The following is a 15,777-nucleotide window of genomic DNA, read 5'->3' as shown; positions in this document are numbered from 1 at the left end:
ATTTATATTGTTTAATTCCCTTGCTGTTGTTTATTTTCCACCACTTAAATTTTTGTTATACAATATATCTGGGTCTAGATATCTTGGTGTATACTAAAAACATTGCAAAGTATTTGATTTGTTCTGGTTAGGATTCATGAAGAATCTCAGACTCCTATTTGTATTTTATTTTAGACACTGATTTACTACTTTCTATATGAACACCACTGTTCTTGGTATTTTTGAAGCTGATTTTTTGTTATTAATGTTTCTTTTTTGCAATTGGGACCTCTCTCTTAATTACTGTTTTTCCTCTTTGTTTTTTTTGTCAGGATTTAGCTGCTTTCAATTTCAATTTATTTCTTTTTGTCTCTATGATATACTTTTGAAAATAAAATTATACTTTTCTGGTGAGATTGAGTATAACTCAAGTCCAGCCTCTCTTGCTCTTTTGTCCTCATCTGCCTCATTATTCCTCAGTTTCTATCATATTATAAACCTAAATCCTTCATCAGCTCTAGTCACGTGATCTAGTATGCTTAGTCAAAATAATCTTATTTCTATTATAAATTACCCAGTCTTAGGCTGGTTATAGTGAACAACTCCTTACCCCTAATACTCAAAAGGTAAAATCAAGTGGATCTTTGTGAGTTTGAGGGTAGCTTAGTGTACATAGCAAGTTCTAGGACAGTGAGTACTACATATAGACATGATGTCTAACAGAAGAAAAATTCCCAATATTGTATTTTGTAACAAACACATTTATAATCAGCTGTTGTTATGAGTGTTCTTTACCAGAAATGTGGAAGCACATGCATTTGTGTATTCACAGTTTCAGAATTTATTGATTTATTTATTGGCATTAAATTGACAAGCTACTTTAGCTTTTTGTTTGGCAATTTGTTTTTTTTTCATTTGTAACAGGTCATTGGCAAACACGCCTTTATTCCAATCTTAATTATAACATTAACCTTCAGGCTATGTAATATCAAATGAGTAAGTAATATGTCTGTAATGTGTATGAGTTTAAAGAAAGCTATTAAAGACTTCTTTACTGTTAAATAATTCAGTATATTAATTTATTCATACCCAGAGTGTTTTTAACTTGAAATATATGTTTTAATAATCATTTCATTCATTACATTTCAAGTGATATCTCCCTTCTCAGTTACCCCTCCACAACCCTCCCCATGCCATCAGTAGGTGAGTAGGTGGAGGAGTACCATTATAGACATACAGGGGAGGAGGGAGAGGGCTAAAGAGTTATTTTTAAAGGTAGTCAACAGTAATGGAGCTGACAAACATCTGGCAAACCATTGAAGTTTGTAGATAATAAACAGGTTGGAGAACTACACATCTTTCTTTTGGAGATAAATTACAAGATCACAGGCCCTTTCAGGCATGGTAGAAAACAGGGACCAAATGAATAAAAGAATGAATGAACAGATAACAGTTCACTTAGGCTACATCAGCTATGTGGGCTGTACTCAAGTTCTGAACAATTGTACATTTTCAGTCTATTCCTTAGTGCATCCTGGGTAGTCAGATGACAGGTTGCTAGGAGCCCTGTCCACGACAACATTAGGTAGCTTTCTTTTTTATGGGGGCCAGGTGAAGTTATTCTACTTGTCTTTGGTTTATTGTATTGAGTGAGTTCTTGATCTGTTTTTCTTTATATTGTTCCAATCTATTTTGATAGATTTAGAAAGTGCTACCTTGTTTTGATTTTAGAAATACATCATTTATCAGCCTGTATCTCATGGGCTGTATAGGGTAATTTGTGTCCAAGAAGAACCAGATTTATCCTTCCTTTACATTGGCATACAGGATGGAGCAAAATGCTGTGTGTAGAAGGAGTCACAGGAAAGCCAGTTTTTATAACCTGGTAACTTAGAAGGCAGAGAACAACTTGGCTTTAAATTGTTTGTCCCAAAGTATAATTGTTTCATTGACTGGCATTTTTCATTTAATGCAGGTTTTAGTTTTTTATTCAGGCATCTAGTAATTCTGGAGTACTGGGATCTAGTTCCAGTTGGTAACTAAGTGAAGACATGTTCTGCTCTAGATACTGCTGCTGTTTTTAATCCATTACCAATGAAAACTATGCACCGTGGTGAGCTTCATATCTGAAAATCTTTTCAAATTCCTAAGACTTTGGGTCTAATGCAACTCACATTCTATGGCATGCATCCATCTGAGATGGCTCCTCCCTTGAAACATTTTATCATTTCGATGCCATTCTATTTCATGCATTGTGCTGAGCCTTTCATGCCTGTTCACCTTTAGTGAGCACCTGCAGTGTCTTTTAGGTTGATGAATGTTCCCAGTTATAAAAACCACTAAATGAAGAGGTCTGACTTTTCTTCTACTTCAAAAACAAAGTTTCTTTTTCCATCCTCTCTGAAATAAGTTTAAACATAAGTTGTTTATATGGTTTGGTTAGAAATAGTATAGTACTGGCAAAAAATACAGGGTAAGATCTAACAAGACAGTCATTGTTTGGGGCTTGGTAATAAATTGGTTAATGGGTTCAAGTTAGTCAATGAGTATGTCTACAGTGTCATCTTGAGTATGTTTCCTTATTTTATTCCATAGGAGAAAATGATTGGCCCTGAAGTTCTTTCTAGTTCTCATTAGATCACAGGAACAAATTGATGGTTAATCAAGCAAAACAATTCATTTTAATTGAAATGGACTCATCAGTTCATCATATCACATTTAAGGTTATTCTGTTCAAGTTTGAACACGCACCAACACATCTATCAAAAAGTTGTCTGGCTTTGGTTTCTTCTTGTTATTATAATAGCTTACTGACTGAGAGCTTTTCCCAGAAGATGCCCAGGCCATCAGAGCACCAGGAATCAAACTCATTCCAAAAGAGTTTTATTCAAGTCAAACTTGGACCTAGATGTTGGTACCATTTTCAAGGTGTATCCTTCCATTAGGCAGTTATAGTTGGTTGATGTTTGTTTGCCACAAAACATGAATAGTATTGATTTTGGTTTGCTAACTCATCATCTACTAAGACCTATACCTCATAAAGAACAGATTTACTTTCCAGGTTCTTCTGGCCAAGGTATTTCTAGAATAGGATGGGTTTCTAGGGCTGAGTTCATTTCAAGTTAAATATAGAAAGAGCTGGGGTTCTAGAATGTTACCCTTCAACAAATTGGGTGAGAAGAGTATTTGCTTCAGGATGTTTTATATGACCACTGCTTCTAGCCAATCAAAGGCAGGAACTTTTGCCCTAGTTGAAGGAGGCTACTTGTTATTTTGCTGTCTGGCTCTTTCAGGAGAGGAATTTAGCAAGTGGATCCCTTCTAGATCCTCTTACATTGCTATCAATGTCCAACATTTCTTCTGATAGACATAATCTTCAGTTTAGGAACCATGTTTTGTGTTAACCAGACTAGTGAATGCTGTACTAATGAATGGTTTTATTTGTTAATATAGACAGATATACTTAGTCTGCAAATGTGCCCCACCAATTATCTGGCTTACAATGGAGGATTAAATTTTCTTTTATGTGTTTCAACTGACAGTCATTTCTATAGGCAAAACAAAGACATCTGAATTATTTTTTTACTTGATTAGGGCATGTTGCATTTTTAAACAGCAGTTTCTGCCTGCACTCCATGGCCTAGCCTAGTCCCAAAACTTTCTGTCCAAATCCCCTCAGCTCTCAGTCCTTGGACAATCCTGAGAGCTCAGAGGCTAACATTCCTGGCCCAAATCCTACTGGGTTGTTTTGAAACTAGGAACATTTAGGGACAGGTTACTTCTAGACTCTGCCTGCACCCAGAGATGAAAGCCAGTCTCCAAGAACACTGACACACTCACATCTGAAATCAACCAAGTAGAAACAAAAATGTCTATACAAAGAATCAACAGAACCAAAAGCTGTTTCTTTGAGAAAATCAACAAGTTAGATAAACCCTTAACTCTAGCCACAGAGTGTGTCAAATTAACAAAATCAGAAATGAAAGGGACATAACTACAGAATCAGAAAATTCTAAAAAAAATCATCAGATCCTACTACTACAAACCTATATTCAACAAAAAACTTGAAAATCTAAGAGAAAGCGGACAATTTCTTGTTTTAAATCATGATCAGATAAACCATGAAATAACCTATAACTCAAAAGAAATGGAACAGTCATTAAAAGTCTCCCAACCAAAAAGAGCCCAGGTCCAGATGGGTTTTCCAGTGCAAATTCTATCAGACCTTCATAGAAGACCTCCTGCTACTATCCAAATTATTCCTAGTTGAAACAGATGGAATGCTACCAATTCCTTCTATACCCCAATTACTTTTATACCTAAACCAGACAAAGACCAACAAGAAAAGAGTTTCAGACTAATTTTCCTTATGAATATCTATGCAAAAATTCAATACAAAACTCTTGTAAACCGAATAAAAGAGCACATCAAAACAATCATCTATCTGTTTATCAAGTAGGATTCATCCCAGGGATGCAGGGATGATTATTATATGAAAAACCATCAGCGTAATCTACCATATAAACAATCTGTAAAAACCATGTAGATGCTGAGAAAGCATTTGACAAATTCAACACCCTTCAATCCTACAGTTCAAAGTCCATAGTAAAAAGCCATATACAGAATATTAAACTAAATTTGAAAACTTGAAGCAATCCCACTAAAATGGGGACTGAGAAGGCTGCCCTCTCTCCCTATGAGAAATCTTGAGTTCCAGAGCTATCAGACAAAAAAAGGAGATCAAAGGGATACAGATTGGGAAGGAAGAAGTCAGAATATCACTATTTGCAGATGATATGATAGTATATTTAAGTGATCCCAAAAGCTCCACCAGAGAACTACTAAAACTGAAAAACACCTTCAGCAAAGTGGCTTGGTATAAAATTAAATCAAATAAATCACTAGCCTTCCTCTACATATAAGAGACACAAGCTGAGGAAGAAATTAGAGAAATGACACCCTTCATAATAGTCCCAAATAATAGAAAATACCTCGTTGTGACTTTAACCAAGCAAGTAAAAGATGTGTATGATAAGAACTTCAAGCCTCTGAAGAAAGAAATTGAAGATCTTAGAAGATGGAAAGATTGCCATGCTCATGGTTTGGCAGGATTAATGTAGTAAAAATGATCATTTTGCCAAAAGTGTCTATATGTTTCAATGATTTCAATCCAATTCATCCTTAAAGGACTTAAACAGAACAATTTGTAATTCATCTGGAATAACAAAAAAATCTGGGATAAAATCCTCAAGATAAAAGGTTCTAGGGGAATCACTGCCCTTCAAGCAGTTATTACAGAGCAATAGTGATAAAAACTGGTATTGGTACCAGAATAGACCAGTGGAATAGAATTGAAGACAAAATACACACTTATGGTCCCTTGATTTTTTGACAAAGGGTAAAACCATCCAATGGAAAAAGATAGCATTTTCAAACCACTGGAACATAAGAATACAGGGACTTATCATGCTGCATTCCATGGATCCAAGGACTTCCACATCAAGATATCAAATTAATGAAAAGACGGAAGAGTCTATCACATAGGCACTGGAAAAAATTTCCTGAACAAAACACCAATGCTTATGCTCTAAATCAGAGATCTCCCTATATTCTGTGTAAGGCAAAAGGACAAGACAAAATGCCAACAGATTGGGAAAAGCCCAATCCACAAACTGATCATATCCAGAATATACAGTTATGACTGCAGGAGAGGGTTCAAGAGCTAAACAAATAATTCACAACTGAGGAATGCCAAATGACTAAAGAAATGTTCAACATCTTTTTATCATTAAAAGGCAAATCAACCCATTTCCACCTCACACACCAGTGAGAATGCTTCAAAAACTCTGGTGACAGCAGATGCTGGGGAGCATGGGAAGAGGACACTTGTCATTGTTGCTTGTAGCCTGGTACATCATTCTGGAAATCAGTCTGGAATTTCTCAGAAAATTGGAATTAACTACCGGGACCTTCTTACCTCTCTTGAATATGCAAAGATGCTCAACATATAACAAGATTCTTGACTATGTTCAAGCAGCCTTATTTATAATAGAAACTGGAATGAAAACAGTAATTCAACAGTGGATGCAAAAATGTGGCATCTACACAATGGAATACATGTTGGCAAAAACAATGACTTTATATGAAATTCGGGCGGATGGAACTGGAAAATATCATCCTGGGAGAGGAAAAAACACACATGGTATGCACTCATGGATGGATACAAATCCAAATTACCCTAAATGATAGGAAACTCAATAATGGACTGAAAGGAGTTCACTCGTTCTTTAAAGGGGAACAAGAAATACCCTTGGGAGCAGGGGAGGCAAAGTTTAGACCAGAACTGAAGGAACACCCATTTAAAGCCTGAATGGGATACATATACAGCCAAAACTAGATAAGATGGATGAAGCAAAGTGCAAGCTGGCAGGAACTGAATAGAATCTCTCCACACAGCAATTTAAATAATGATGGAACTAAGAACGGGACCCCATTGAGGAATCTTAGAAAGGACTGAAAAGAGCTTTAAGAGGCTAGGACCCCATATGAACAAAAATGCCGCAACCAGATCTTTCCAGGGATAAGCCACTAAAGACTATATATGGTCTTACCCCTGTGTTCCAACTTCATAGGTAGCAATGAATAGCCTAGTAAGGGCACCAGTGGAAGGGGAAGCCCTAGGTCTTGATAAGACTGAACCCCCAGTGAACGGGATTGTTGGGCGGAGGGCGGTAATGGGGGGAGGATGGGGAGGGGAACATCCATATAGAGGAGGAGGGGGAGTGTTTAGGGGTATGGTGGCCTGGAAACAGGGAAGGGGAATAACAATTGAAACGTAAATAAGAATCACCCAATTTAATAATGATGGAGAAAAAAAATAGTAAGGGAAAAAGGTCAAGTTACATATAAGGGCAAACCTATCAGAATTACACAAGAATTCTCAACAGAGACTATGAAAGCCAGTAGATCCTCCGCAGATGTCATACAGACCCTAAGAGAACACAAATGCAAGCCCAGGCTACTATATCCAACATGACTCTCAATTAATATAGATGGAGAAACCAAGATATTTCATGACAAGACCAAATTTATACAATATCTTTCTACAAACACAGCCCTACAAAGGATAATAAATGGAAACCTCAAACATAAGGAGGGAAAGTTTGTCCTAGAAGAAACAGGAAAGTTATTTACTTGCAAGAAACCCAAAAGAAGAAATCCACACAAACATAATTCTGCCACTAACAACAAAAATAACAGGAAACATCAATCACTATTCCTTAATATTTCTTAACATCAATGGACTCAATTCCCCAATACAATGATATAGACTAATAGACTGGATATGTAAAGAGGACCAAAATTTTGCTGCATACATGAAATGCACCTCAGTGACAAAGACAGTCACTGTCTCAAGGTAAAAGGCTGGAAAAATTATTCCAAACAATGGGTCCCAAGATACAAGTTGGTGTAGCCATTCTAATATATTATAAAATCAAGTTTCAAACAAAAGTTATCAGAAAAGATAAAGAAGGATACTTCATATCCATCAAAAGAAAAATCCACCAAGATGAACTCTCAATCCTGAATATCTATGCTCCAAATGTAAGGGCACATACATTCATAAGGGAAACCTTACTAAAGCACAATGCATACATTCCACCACACTCAATAATAGCGGGAGATTTCAACACCCCACTCTCGTCAATGGACATATCATGGAAACAGAAACTAAACAGAGACATAGAGAAACTAACAAAAGTTATTAACCAAATGGGTTTCACAGATTATTGTAGACCATTTCATCTTAAAACAAAAGAATATACCTTCTTCTCAGCACTTCATGGTACCTTCTCCTACATGGATCATATAATCGGTCACAAAGCAGATCTCAACAGATACAAGATGATTGACATAATCTCATGCATCCTATCAGATCACCACGGACTAATGCTCGTCTTCAATAACAACAAAAATGACAGAAAGCTCACGTATACATGGAAGTTGAACTTTGCTCTACTCAATGATAACTTGTTCAAGGAAGAAATAAAGAAATTAAAGACGTTTTAGAATTTAATGAAAATGAAGGCACAACACACTCAAACTTATGGGACACAATGAAAGCAGTGCTAAGAGGAAAACTCATAGCTCTGAGTGCCTCCAAAAAGAAACTGGAGAGAGCATACACAAGCAGCTTGACAGCACACCTAAAGTCTCAAGAACAAAAAGAAACAAATACATAGAAGGGGAGTGGAGAGCAGGACATAATCAAACTCAGGGCTAAAATCAACCAAGTAAACACACAAAAAAAAAACCTATAAAAGTATCAAGAAATCCAGGAGCTGTTTCTTTGAGAAAATAAAAGAGAACCCTCACCTGTACCTGCACAACTAAATGGGCCAGAGATCATGGTGAAGAGCCCCTGGGCACTGGAGCCCTACAGATGTTCATTTTCTGTGAAATACCATCACATTTACATAGATTAATACAAGCTAATATCTGAGTAGAGAATAAAAATGTAAAATTCAATTAATGTGCATCCTTCAAATAAGGGAAAATGTTATTACAGTACTTACCTGAACTAAGGATACTTTGGAATTCTTCTCATCTGAAACAAGGATGCTCTTACTTCACTTTTGCTCACCTGCACTAATGTTTAATCAAAATCCTTTATGTGTTATAAGAGACATAAGGAGTTAAAATTTAAATTGATGGTCCTAAATAGAGATTAAATCACTGATATATTTTGACTGAATAAAAATATACTTGTTTACATTAGTAAGTTGCTATTTTAGCAGATATAAGTGTCTAAATTGCAATTTATTTCTTGTCAGTAATTTGTCAGAAGTAATGATATTTGGGGCACTTTAAGAAACTTCTATGAAGGGAAATACAATATATTTCTTTCTATATGATAGCACCATTGAAACATGGTTTTTCCCCTGATACATATTTTACTATCAGCCATTATTTCTCCCAAAGGGCTAGAAATTTTTTTCACAGAGAGATGAAAGGATTTTCTCCTAAAAAATACCATTCAAATACTTTTTATATTATTAAATATTTGTTTCACTCTTCATGTCTATGGAGTCTATTATTTCTTCAGATGACAAAACTAGCAGTAGTTCATATTTCTGCATTTTTAAAAATTTTATGAAATGTCTCACATGATTTAAAAGTCACAGGCTATCAAACTAGATATATAAACAGAATACATCATTATGTTTTATACAAGAAACGTACCTTAGCAACCAAAATAGTTATCTCAGTATAAAGGGCTGTGAAAAGGTTTTCCAAGCAAATGGACACAAGAAACAAGCTGGAGTAACCATTCTAATTCTAATAAGCTAGAATTTTAGGCAAAAGTAAACAAAAGAGACACTTGATACTCATCAGAGAAAAAAAATCCACTAAGAGGAAATTTTAATTCTGAACACCTTTGCCCCAAATGCAAGGGTACCCACATTCATAAAAGAATGTTAGTAAAGCTCAAACCCCACAAATTAATATTCATAAACCTCAATACACCACTCTCATCAAAAAACAGGTAATTTAGACAGAAACTAACCAGAGAAATAAAAAAATTAACAGAAGTTATGATTCAAATGGACCTAAGAGAAATTTATAGAACATTTCACCCAAGCACAAAAACATAATACCTTCTTCTCAGCACCTCACGGAACCTTCTTTAAAACTGACAATATCATCAGTCACAGAACAGGCCACAACAGACAAAAGAAGTTTGACAGAACCTCACACATCTTATCAGATCACTATGGACTAATGCTGGCCTTCAACAACACAAGAAACAACAGAAAGCCCAAGTATTTATGGAAACTGAACAACTATCTACTCCATGATTACTGGATCAGGGAAGAAATAGAGAAGTGAAAGACTTTCTAGAATTCAGTGAGAATGAGGGGAACAAAATTCTCAAACTTTTGTAGCCCTATGTAAGCACTGTGAAGAGGAAACTTCATAGCATTATGTGCTCTCAAAAAGAAATGAGAGAGTTTTTATACTAACAGATTAAAAGCATATCTAAAGCTTAGACTAAAAGAGAAATAAATCACTCCCAGAATGAGTAGATGACAGGAAACAATCAAACTCAGGGTTAAAAATCAATCAATTAGAAACAAAGAAAACAATGCAATGAATTGACAAAACCAAGAGCTGATTCTTTGAGAAAATCAACAGGATAGACAAACCCTTACCTAAACTAACTAAAACACAGAGACTGTACACAAATTAACAAAATCACTAATTAAAAGGCATACATAATAACAGACAGCGAGAAAATTTAAAGAATCCTGAAGTCTTATTTCAAAAGTCTGTATTCTACAAATTGGAAAATCTAAATGAAATGGGTGATTTTCTAGACAGCTACCACTTACCAATGCTAATCAAGATCAGCTAAACCATCTGACCTATATCCTATAACCCCGAAGGAACTAGAAGCTGTCAATAGAAGTCTCCCAAACAAAAAATCCAGGCTACACACTTTTAGTGCAGAATTCTACCATCTAAGAGCTAATACTAATACTTCTCAAACTATTCCATGAAATAGAAAGAGAAGAAACTCTGACAAACTCATTCTATGAGGCCACAGTCAACCTGATACCTAAACCACACAAAGACTCAAGAAAGAAACATAGATCAATTTCCCTTATGAGCACTGGCACAAAAATACTCAATAAACTACTCAAAAACCAAAGCCATGAAATATGAAAGACACCATCCTCCATGATCTAGGTATTCAGAGGTGGTTCAATATATGAGAATCCACCAACGTAATCCATCATATAATGAAACTGAAAGACAAAAATGAATTATCGTCTCACCAGATACCGAAAAATCGTTTGACAAAATTCAACACCACTTCATGACAAAAGTCTGGGAGAGATCACTGATATAAGGTGCATGCCTAAACACAATGTTGTCAATATTCAGCAAGCCAATATCAAATTAAATGGAGAGAAGCTTAAAGACAAGACTGCCTGCTCTCCCCATATCTCTTCAATATAGCTAGAGCAATAAGACAACTAAAGGAGATCAAGGGAATACAAATTGGAAAGGAAGAAATCAAAGTATCACTATTTTCAGATGACAGTACATATTAAGTAACTTGAAAAAGACTACCAAAAACTCCTACCTCTGATAAACAGCTTCAGCAAAGTGGCTGGATATATAATTAACTCAAATAAATTTGTAGTCCTTTTGTACACAAGCAACATACGTGCTGAGAAAGAAGATAGCGAAACGCTACCCTTCACAATAACTACAAACAACACAAAACATCTTGGTGTAACTCTAACCAAGAAAGTCAAAGACCTGTATGACAAGAATTTCAAGTCTCTGAAGAAAGAAATTGAGGAAAATATCAAAATATCGAAGGTTCCCCCATGCTCATGGATAGGTAGGGTTAACATATTGAAAATGGCTTTCATCCAATTAGACAAGATGGATGAAGCAAAGAAGTGTAGGCTGATAGGAGCCGGATATAGATCTCTCCCGAGAGACACAGCCAGAATACAGCATACACAGAGGCGTATGCCAGCAGCAAACCACTGATTTGAGAATAGGAACCCCGCTGAAGGAATCAGAGAAAGAACTGGAAGAGCTTGAAGGGGCTCGAGACCCCATATGTACAACAATGCCAAGCAACCAGAGCTTCCAGGGACTAAGCCACTACCTAAAGACTATACATGGACTGACCCTGGACTCTGACCTCATAGGTAGCAATGAATATCCTAGTAAGAGCACCAGTGGAAGGGGAAGCCCTGGGTCCTGCTAAGACTGAACCCCCAGTGAACTAGATTGCTGGGGGGAGGGCGGCAAGGGGGGAGGATGGGGAGGGGAATACCCATAAAGAAGGGGAGGGGGGGGGGGATGTTTGCCCGGAAACCGGGAAAGGGAATAACACTCGAAATGTATATAAGAAATACTCAAGTTAATAAAAAAAAAAAAAGAAAGAAAGAAAGAAAAAAAAAGAAAAAAAGAAAATGGCTTTCAATAATAATAATAGTAATAGTAATAATAATAATAATAATAATAATAATAATAATAATAGAAATAGAAGGTTAAAGAACCTTACTACAATTTCAAGACTTATGTTCCAAATCATTAAGTTTGTTTAGCTAAAGCAAGGCAATGGTTATTTCAAATAAAATTATACAGAAATAACCCATTAAAAAGAAAGAAAAGAAAATGGCTATCTTACCAAAAGCAATCTGCAGATTCAATGCAATCCCCATCAAAACTCCAACACAATTCTTAAAAGATATTGAAAGAGCAACATCCTATGGAAAAACAAAACATAGAAATAAACAAAAAATGTATAGAGCTAAAATGATCCAGAATAGTAAAAGAATTTATGGAGGTATCACCATCCCTGACTTCAAGTTGTACTACAAAGCAGCAGTAATGAAAACTCCATAGTATTGGTATAGAAAGAGAAAGTTGAAGCTTGGGAGTCAAATCGAAGACCCACAAATAAACCCACATACTTGGTTTTTAGCAAAGAATTCAAAAATATACAAAAAGAAACAGCAGAGAATCTCGAACAATTAGTGCTCGTGTAACTGGATGTTTGCATGTGGAAGAATGCAAATAAATCCATAATTATTTCCCTGCAGAAAATTCAAGTTCAAATGGATCAAACACCTCAATGTAAAGTCAGATTCACTAAATCTAGTAGAAAGTGGGGAATAGTCTTGAACTTGTCAGTATAGGAGACAGCTTCCTGAACAGAACACCAAAGGCTCAGGCACTAAGGTCAAGAATGAATAAATGGGACCTCATGAAACTGAAAAGATTCTGTAAGTTAAAGGACATTATCCTTAGTACAAAACAATAGCCCACAAATTAGAAAAGATCTGCACTAACCCTACATCTGACAGAGGGCTAATATTCAAAATATATCAAGAACTCAAGAAGTTAGACATCTGCAATCCAAACACCCTAATTAAAAATGCATTTCAGAGGTTATCAGGAATGTTCTCTCAAAGCTTTTTGCAGTTCTGTGCAGAATGCTTTTCTTAGCCAAGCTCTACTTTCCACAGATCATGCCTTTGCTGGCCTTCATGCATCAAGACCTTCACCTGTGGAGATTCAAAATGCCAAGCTTTCCCCACAGCCTCTATAGCATTTGCTCAATATGGTCTTTTAAATATGCCACATGAGGGAATCATTCATGAGATAGATTCAAGATGGGCTCCCCAGAAAGGCTGTTTCCACTTGACAATCTTTAAGAACTTGCCGGAGATACCTATTGCTGATGACACCATGCATATCAGTTACAGGACATGGAGATGTCAAGTTGGTACCTACCAAGAAGCTTCCTCCATACTTGCTAACTCTTACAATACCAGAAGGAAGCTGCCAAGGGAGAGTTCACCAATACTTTTGCCCAGATGTGAATCTGTGAGCTATAACAACAATGACTGTGGCAAGACACACTGTGGGAGCAATAGTGGCACAACTAGGAAGTAACCAACCAATATCAGGTTGGGTTTCAGGCCTATTCCACAGGGAGAAATACATGCATGATATTATATATCTGGACAAGAATCTGTCCGGGGAGCTCATAGGCCCCAGGAAGGGGAAGGGGGGAGCCTACTACTATTATTTCATTAAATGGGCCTGATATAAAACTGCCCTCTAAATTCATGGTATATGACATAAGGAAAAATTACTCAGCCATAAAAAGGGTGAGCTACTGATGCATACAACATGCATGGATGAGTCTGAGAGTAAACAGGACAAATCCATTACATAAAACTGAGAAGGGTAGGCATGACAGGCTCCAAATAGGCAGTTCAGGAGACTAGGCCTAAATCTCTATTTCCAAGAACTGGGCAAGCCCAGGCAAGCCTAGGCCTCAGAAACTGTCCTGCTACCAGGTCTGGGGAGAGGACAATGGGTCAGCAGCAATTTCCAGACTTCCTTAGCAACAATTTCCAGATTTTCCCAGCAATGGTGTCCAGTTCCCACGACTTTAGGAGTGGTTCTGATATGGCCCTAAAAATAGAGCCACTTACCCCTCCCTGGAACACTCCTAATGTACTTTAAAATCAGGCCTGTAAACTCACTTCTGGGTCTTTCCATCCTTGTAGATGGTAGATCTCAACATGCTGGACTTCTGCAGAATAAAACACTCTTTTCATATACATACAAAAAATGGCTATAGAGCTAAAAGATAATTCTCAACAGAGGAATCCTGAATGGCTTAGAAATACCAAAAGAATTATTCAACATCCTTAGTCATCCAGGAAGTACAAATCAATATGACTCTGAGATTCTACCATATACCCATCAAAATGGCTAAGATCAAAAAACTCAGAGGATGGCAAATGCTGGTTAGAGAGCTATGAGAACATTTCTCCATTGGTGGTGGGAGTGCAAACTTATACAATCACTCTGGAAAACAATGTGGTGTTTTCTCTGAATATCAGGAATAGTTCTACCTCAAGACCCAGCTATAACATTCTTGGACATATACCCAAAAGATGCCCCAGCATGCCACAAGGGCACATGCTCCACTACATGCATAGCAGCCTTATTTGTGATAACCAGAAGCTAGAAACAACCCAGATGTCCCACACAGAAGAATGGATACAGAAAATCTGGTTTCTTTACACAATGGAATACTACTCAGGCATTAAAAATGGAGACATCATAAGTTTGGAAGCAAATGGATGGAATTAGAAAACATCATTCTGAGTGGGGTTACTCTGACCCAGAATGACATTCATGGTATATACTCACTAATAAGTGGGTATTAGTCAAAAAATTATAGAATACCCAGGATACAATTCACAGGACTCAAGAAGGTTAACAAACAAAAGGGCCCAAGTGAGGATGCTTCAATTCCATTTGGGAGGGAGAAGAAAGAAATCACGGGAGGGACTTGGGTGGGAGAAAGGACAGGGAAGGGAAAAGGGGAACATGATCAGGTATTGGGGCGGGGGTGGCAGGAGATAAGTCCTGAGGCCTAGAAGAATGAATGGAAATATGCAACCTCAGAAGTGGGAGGTGAGAGGTGGGGAGGACCCTCTACAATGTACCAAAGATATGAGCAATGAGAAACTCTTAGGATTCAAAGGGAGGGAGGGACCTTAGATGACATGACCAACAGTGGAGAGAGGGAACTTGTAGAGTTCACCTCCAGTAGAAAGGCAGGGCATCAAGTGGAGGTTGCCATCCCACAGTCAAAGCCTCTGACCCAGAATTGTTCTTGTTTAAAAGAACTGTAGGGATGAAAATGGAGATGAGACTGAGGGAAAGGTGGTCCAGTGACCAGCCCCACTTGGGATCCATCTCAAGAGGAGGCTCCAAGGTCCGATCCTATTACTGATTCTATGATGTGCTTACAGATAGAAGCCTAGTATGGTTGTCCTCTGAGAGGTCCAATAAGCAGCTGAATGAGACAGAGGAAGATACACCCAACCATTGGACTCAACTCGGGAACCCCTGTGATTGAATTAGGGAAAGGCTGAAAGAAGTGGAGGAGGAGGGAGACCCCATAGGAAGACTAACAGTCTCAACTAACCTGGGCCACTGAAATCTCTCAGACACTGAGTCACCAACCACAGAGCATACACTAGCTGGTACAAAGGCCCCATATACAGCAGAGGACTGCCTGGCACCTAACCCTGGAGGGACTTGAGGCCCAAGGGTTGGTGGGGCCTGGAGAGATGGGGGTGGGGCTTGAGGACATCCTTTTAGAGATGGAGGTGGGGTGGGGTGGGTTAAGGAATTGTCAGAGGGCAGACTGGGAGGGGGATAACGACTGAACTG

The sequence above is a fragment of the Rattus rattus genome, chromosome 3, assembly GCF_011064425.1.
Source record: "Rattus rattus isolate New Zealand chromosome 3, Rrattus_CSIRO_v1, whole genome shotgun sequence".
NCBI classification, from domain to species: Eukaryota; Metazoa; Chordata; class Mammalia; order Rodentia; family Muridae; genus Rattus; species Rattus rattus.
The sequence above is the reverse complement of the archived record's forward strand: the minus strand, read 5'-3'. Positions refer to the sequence as shown.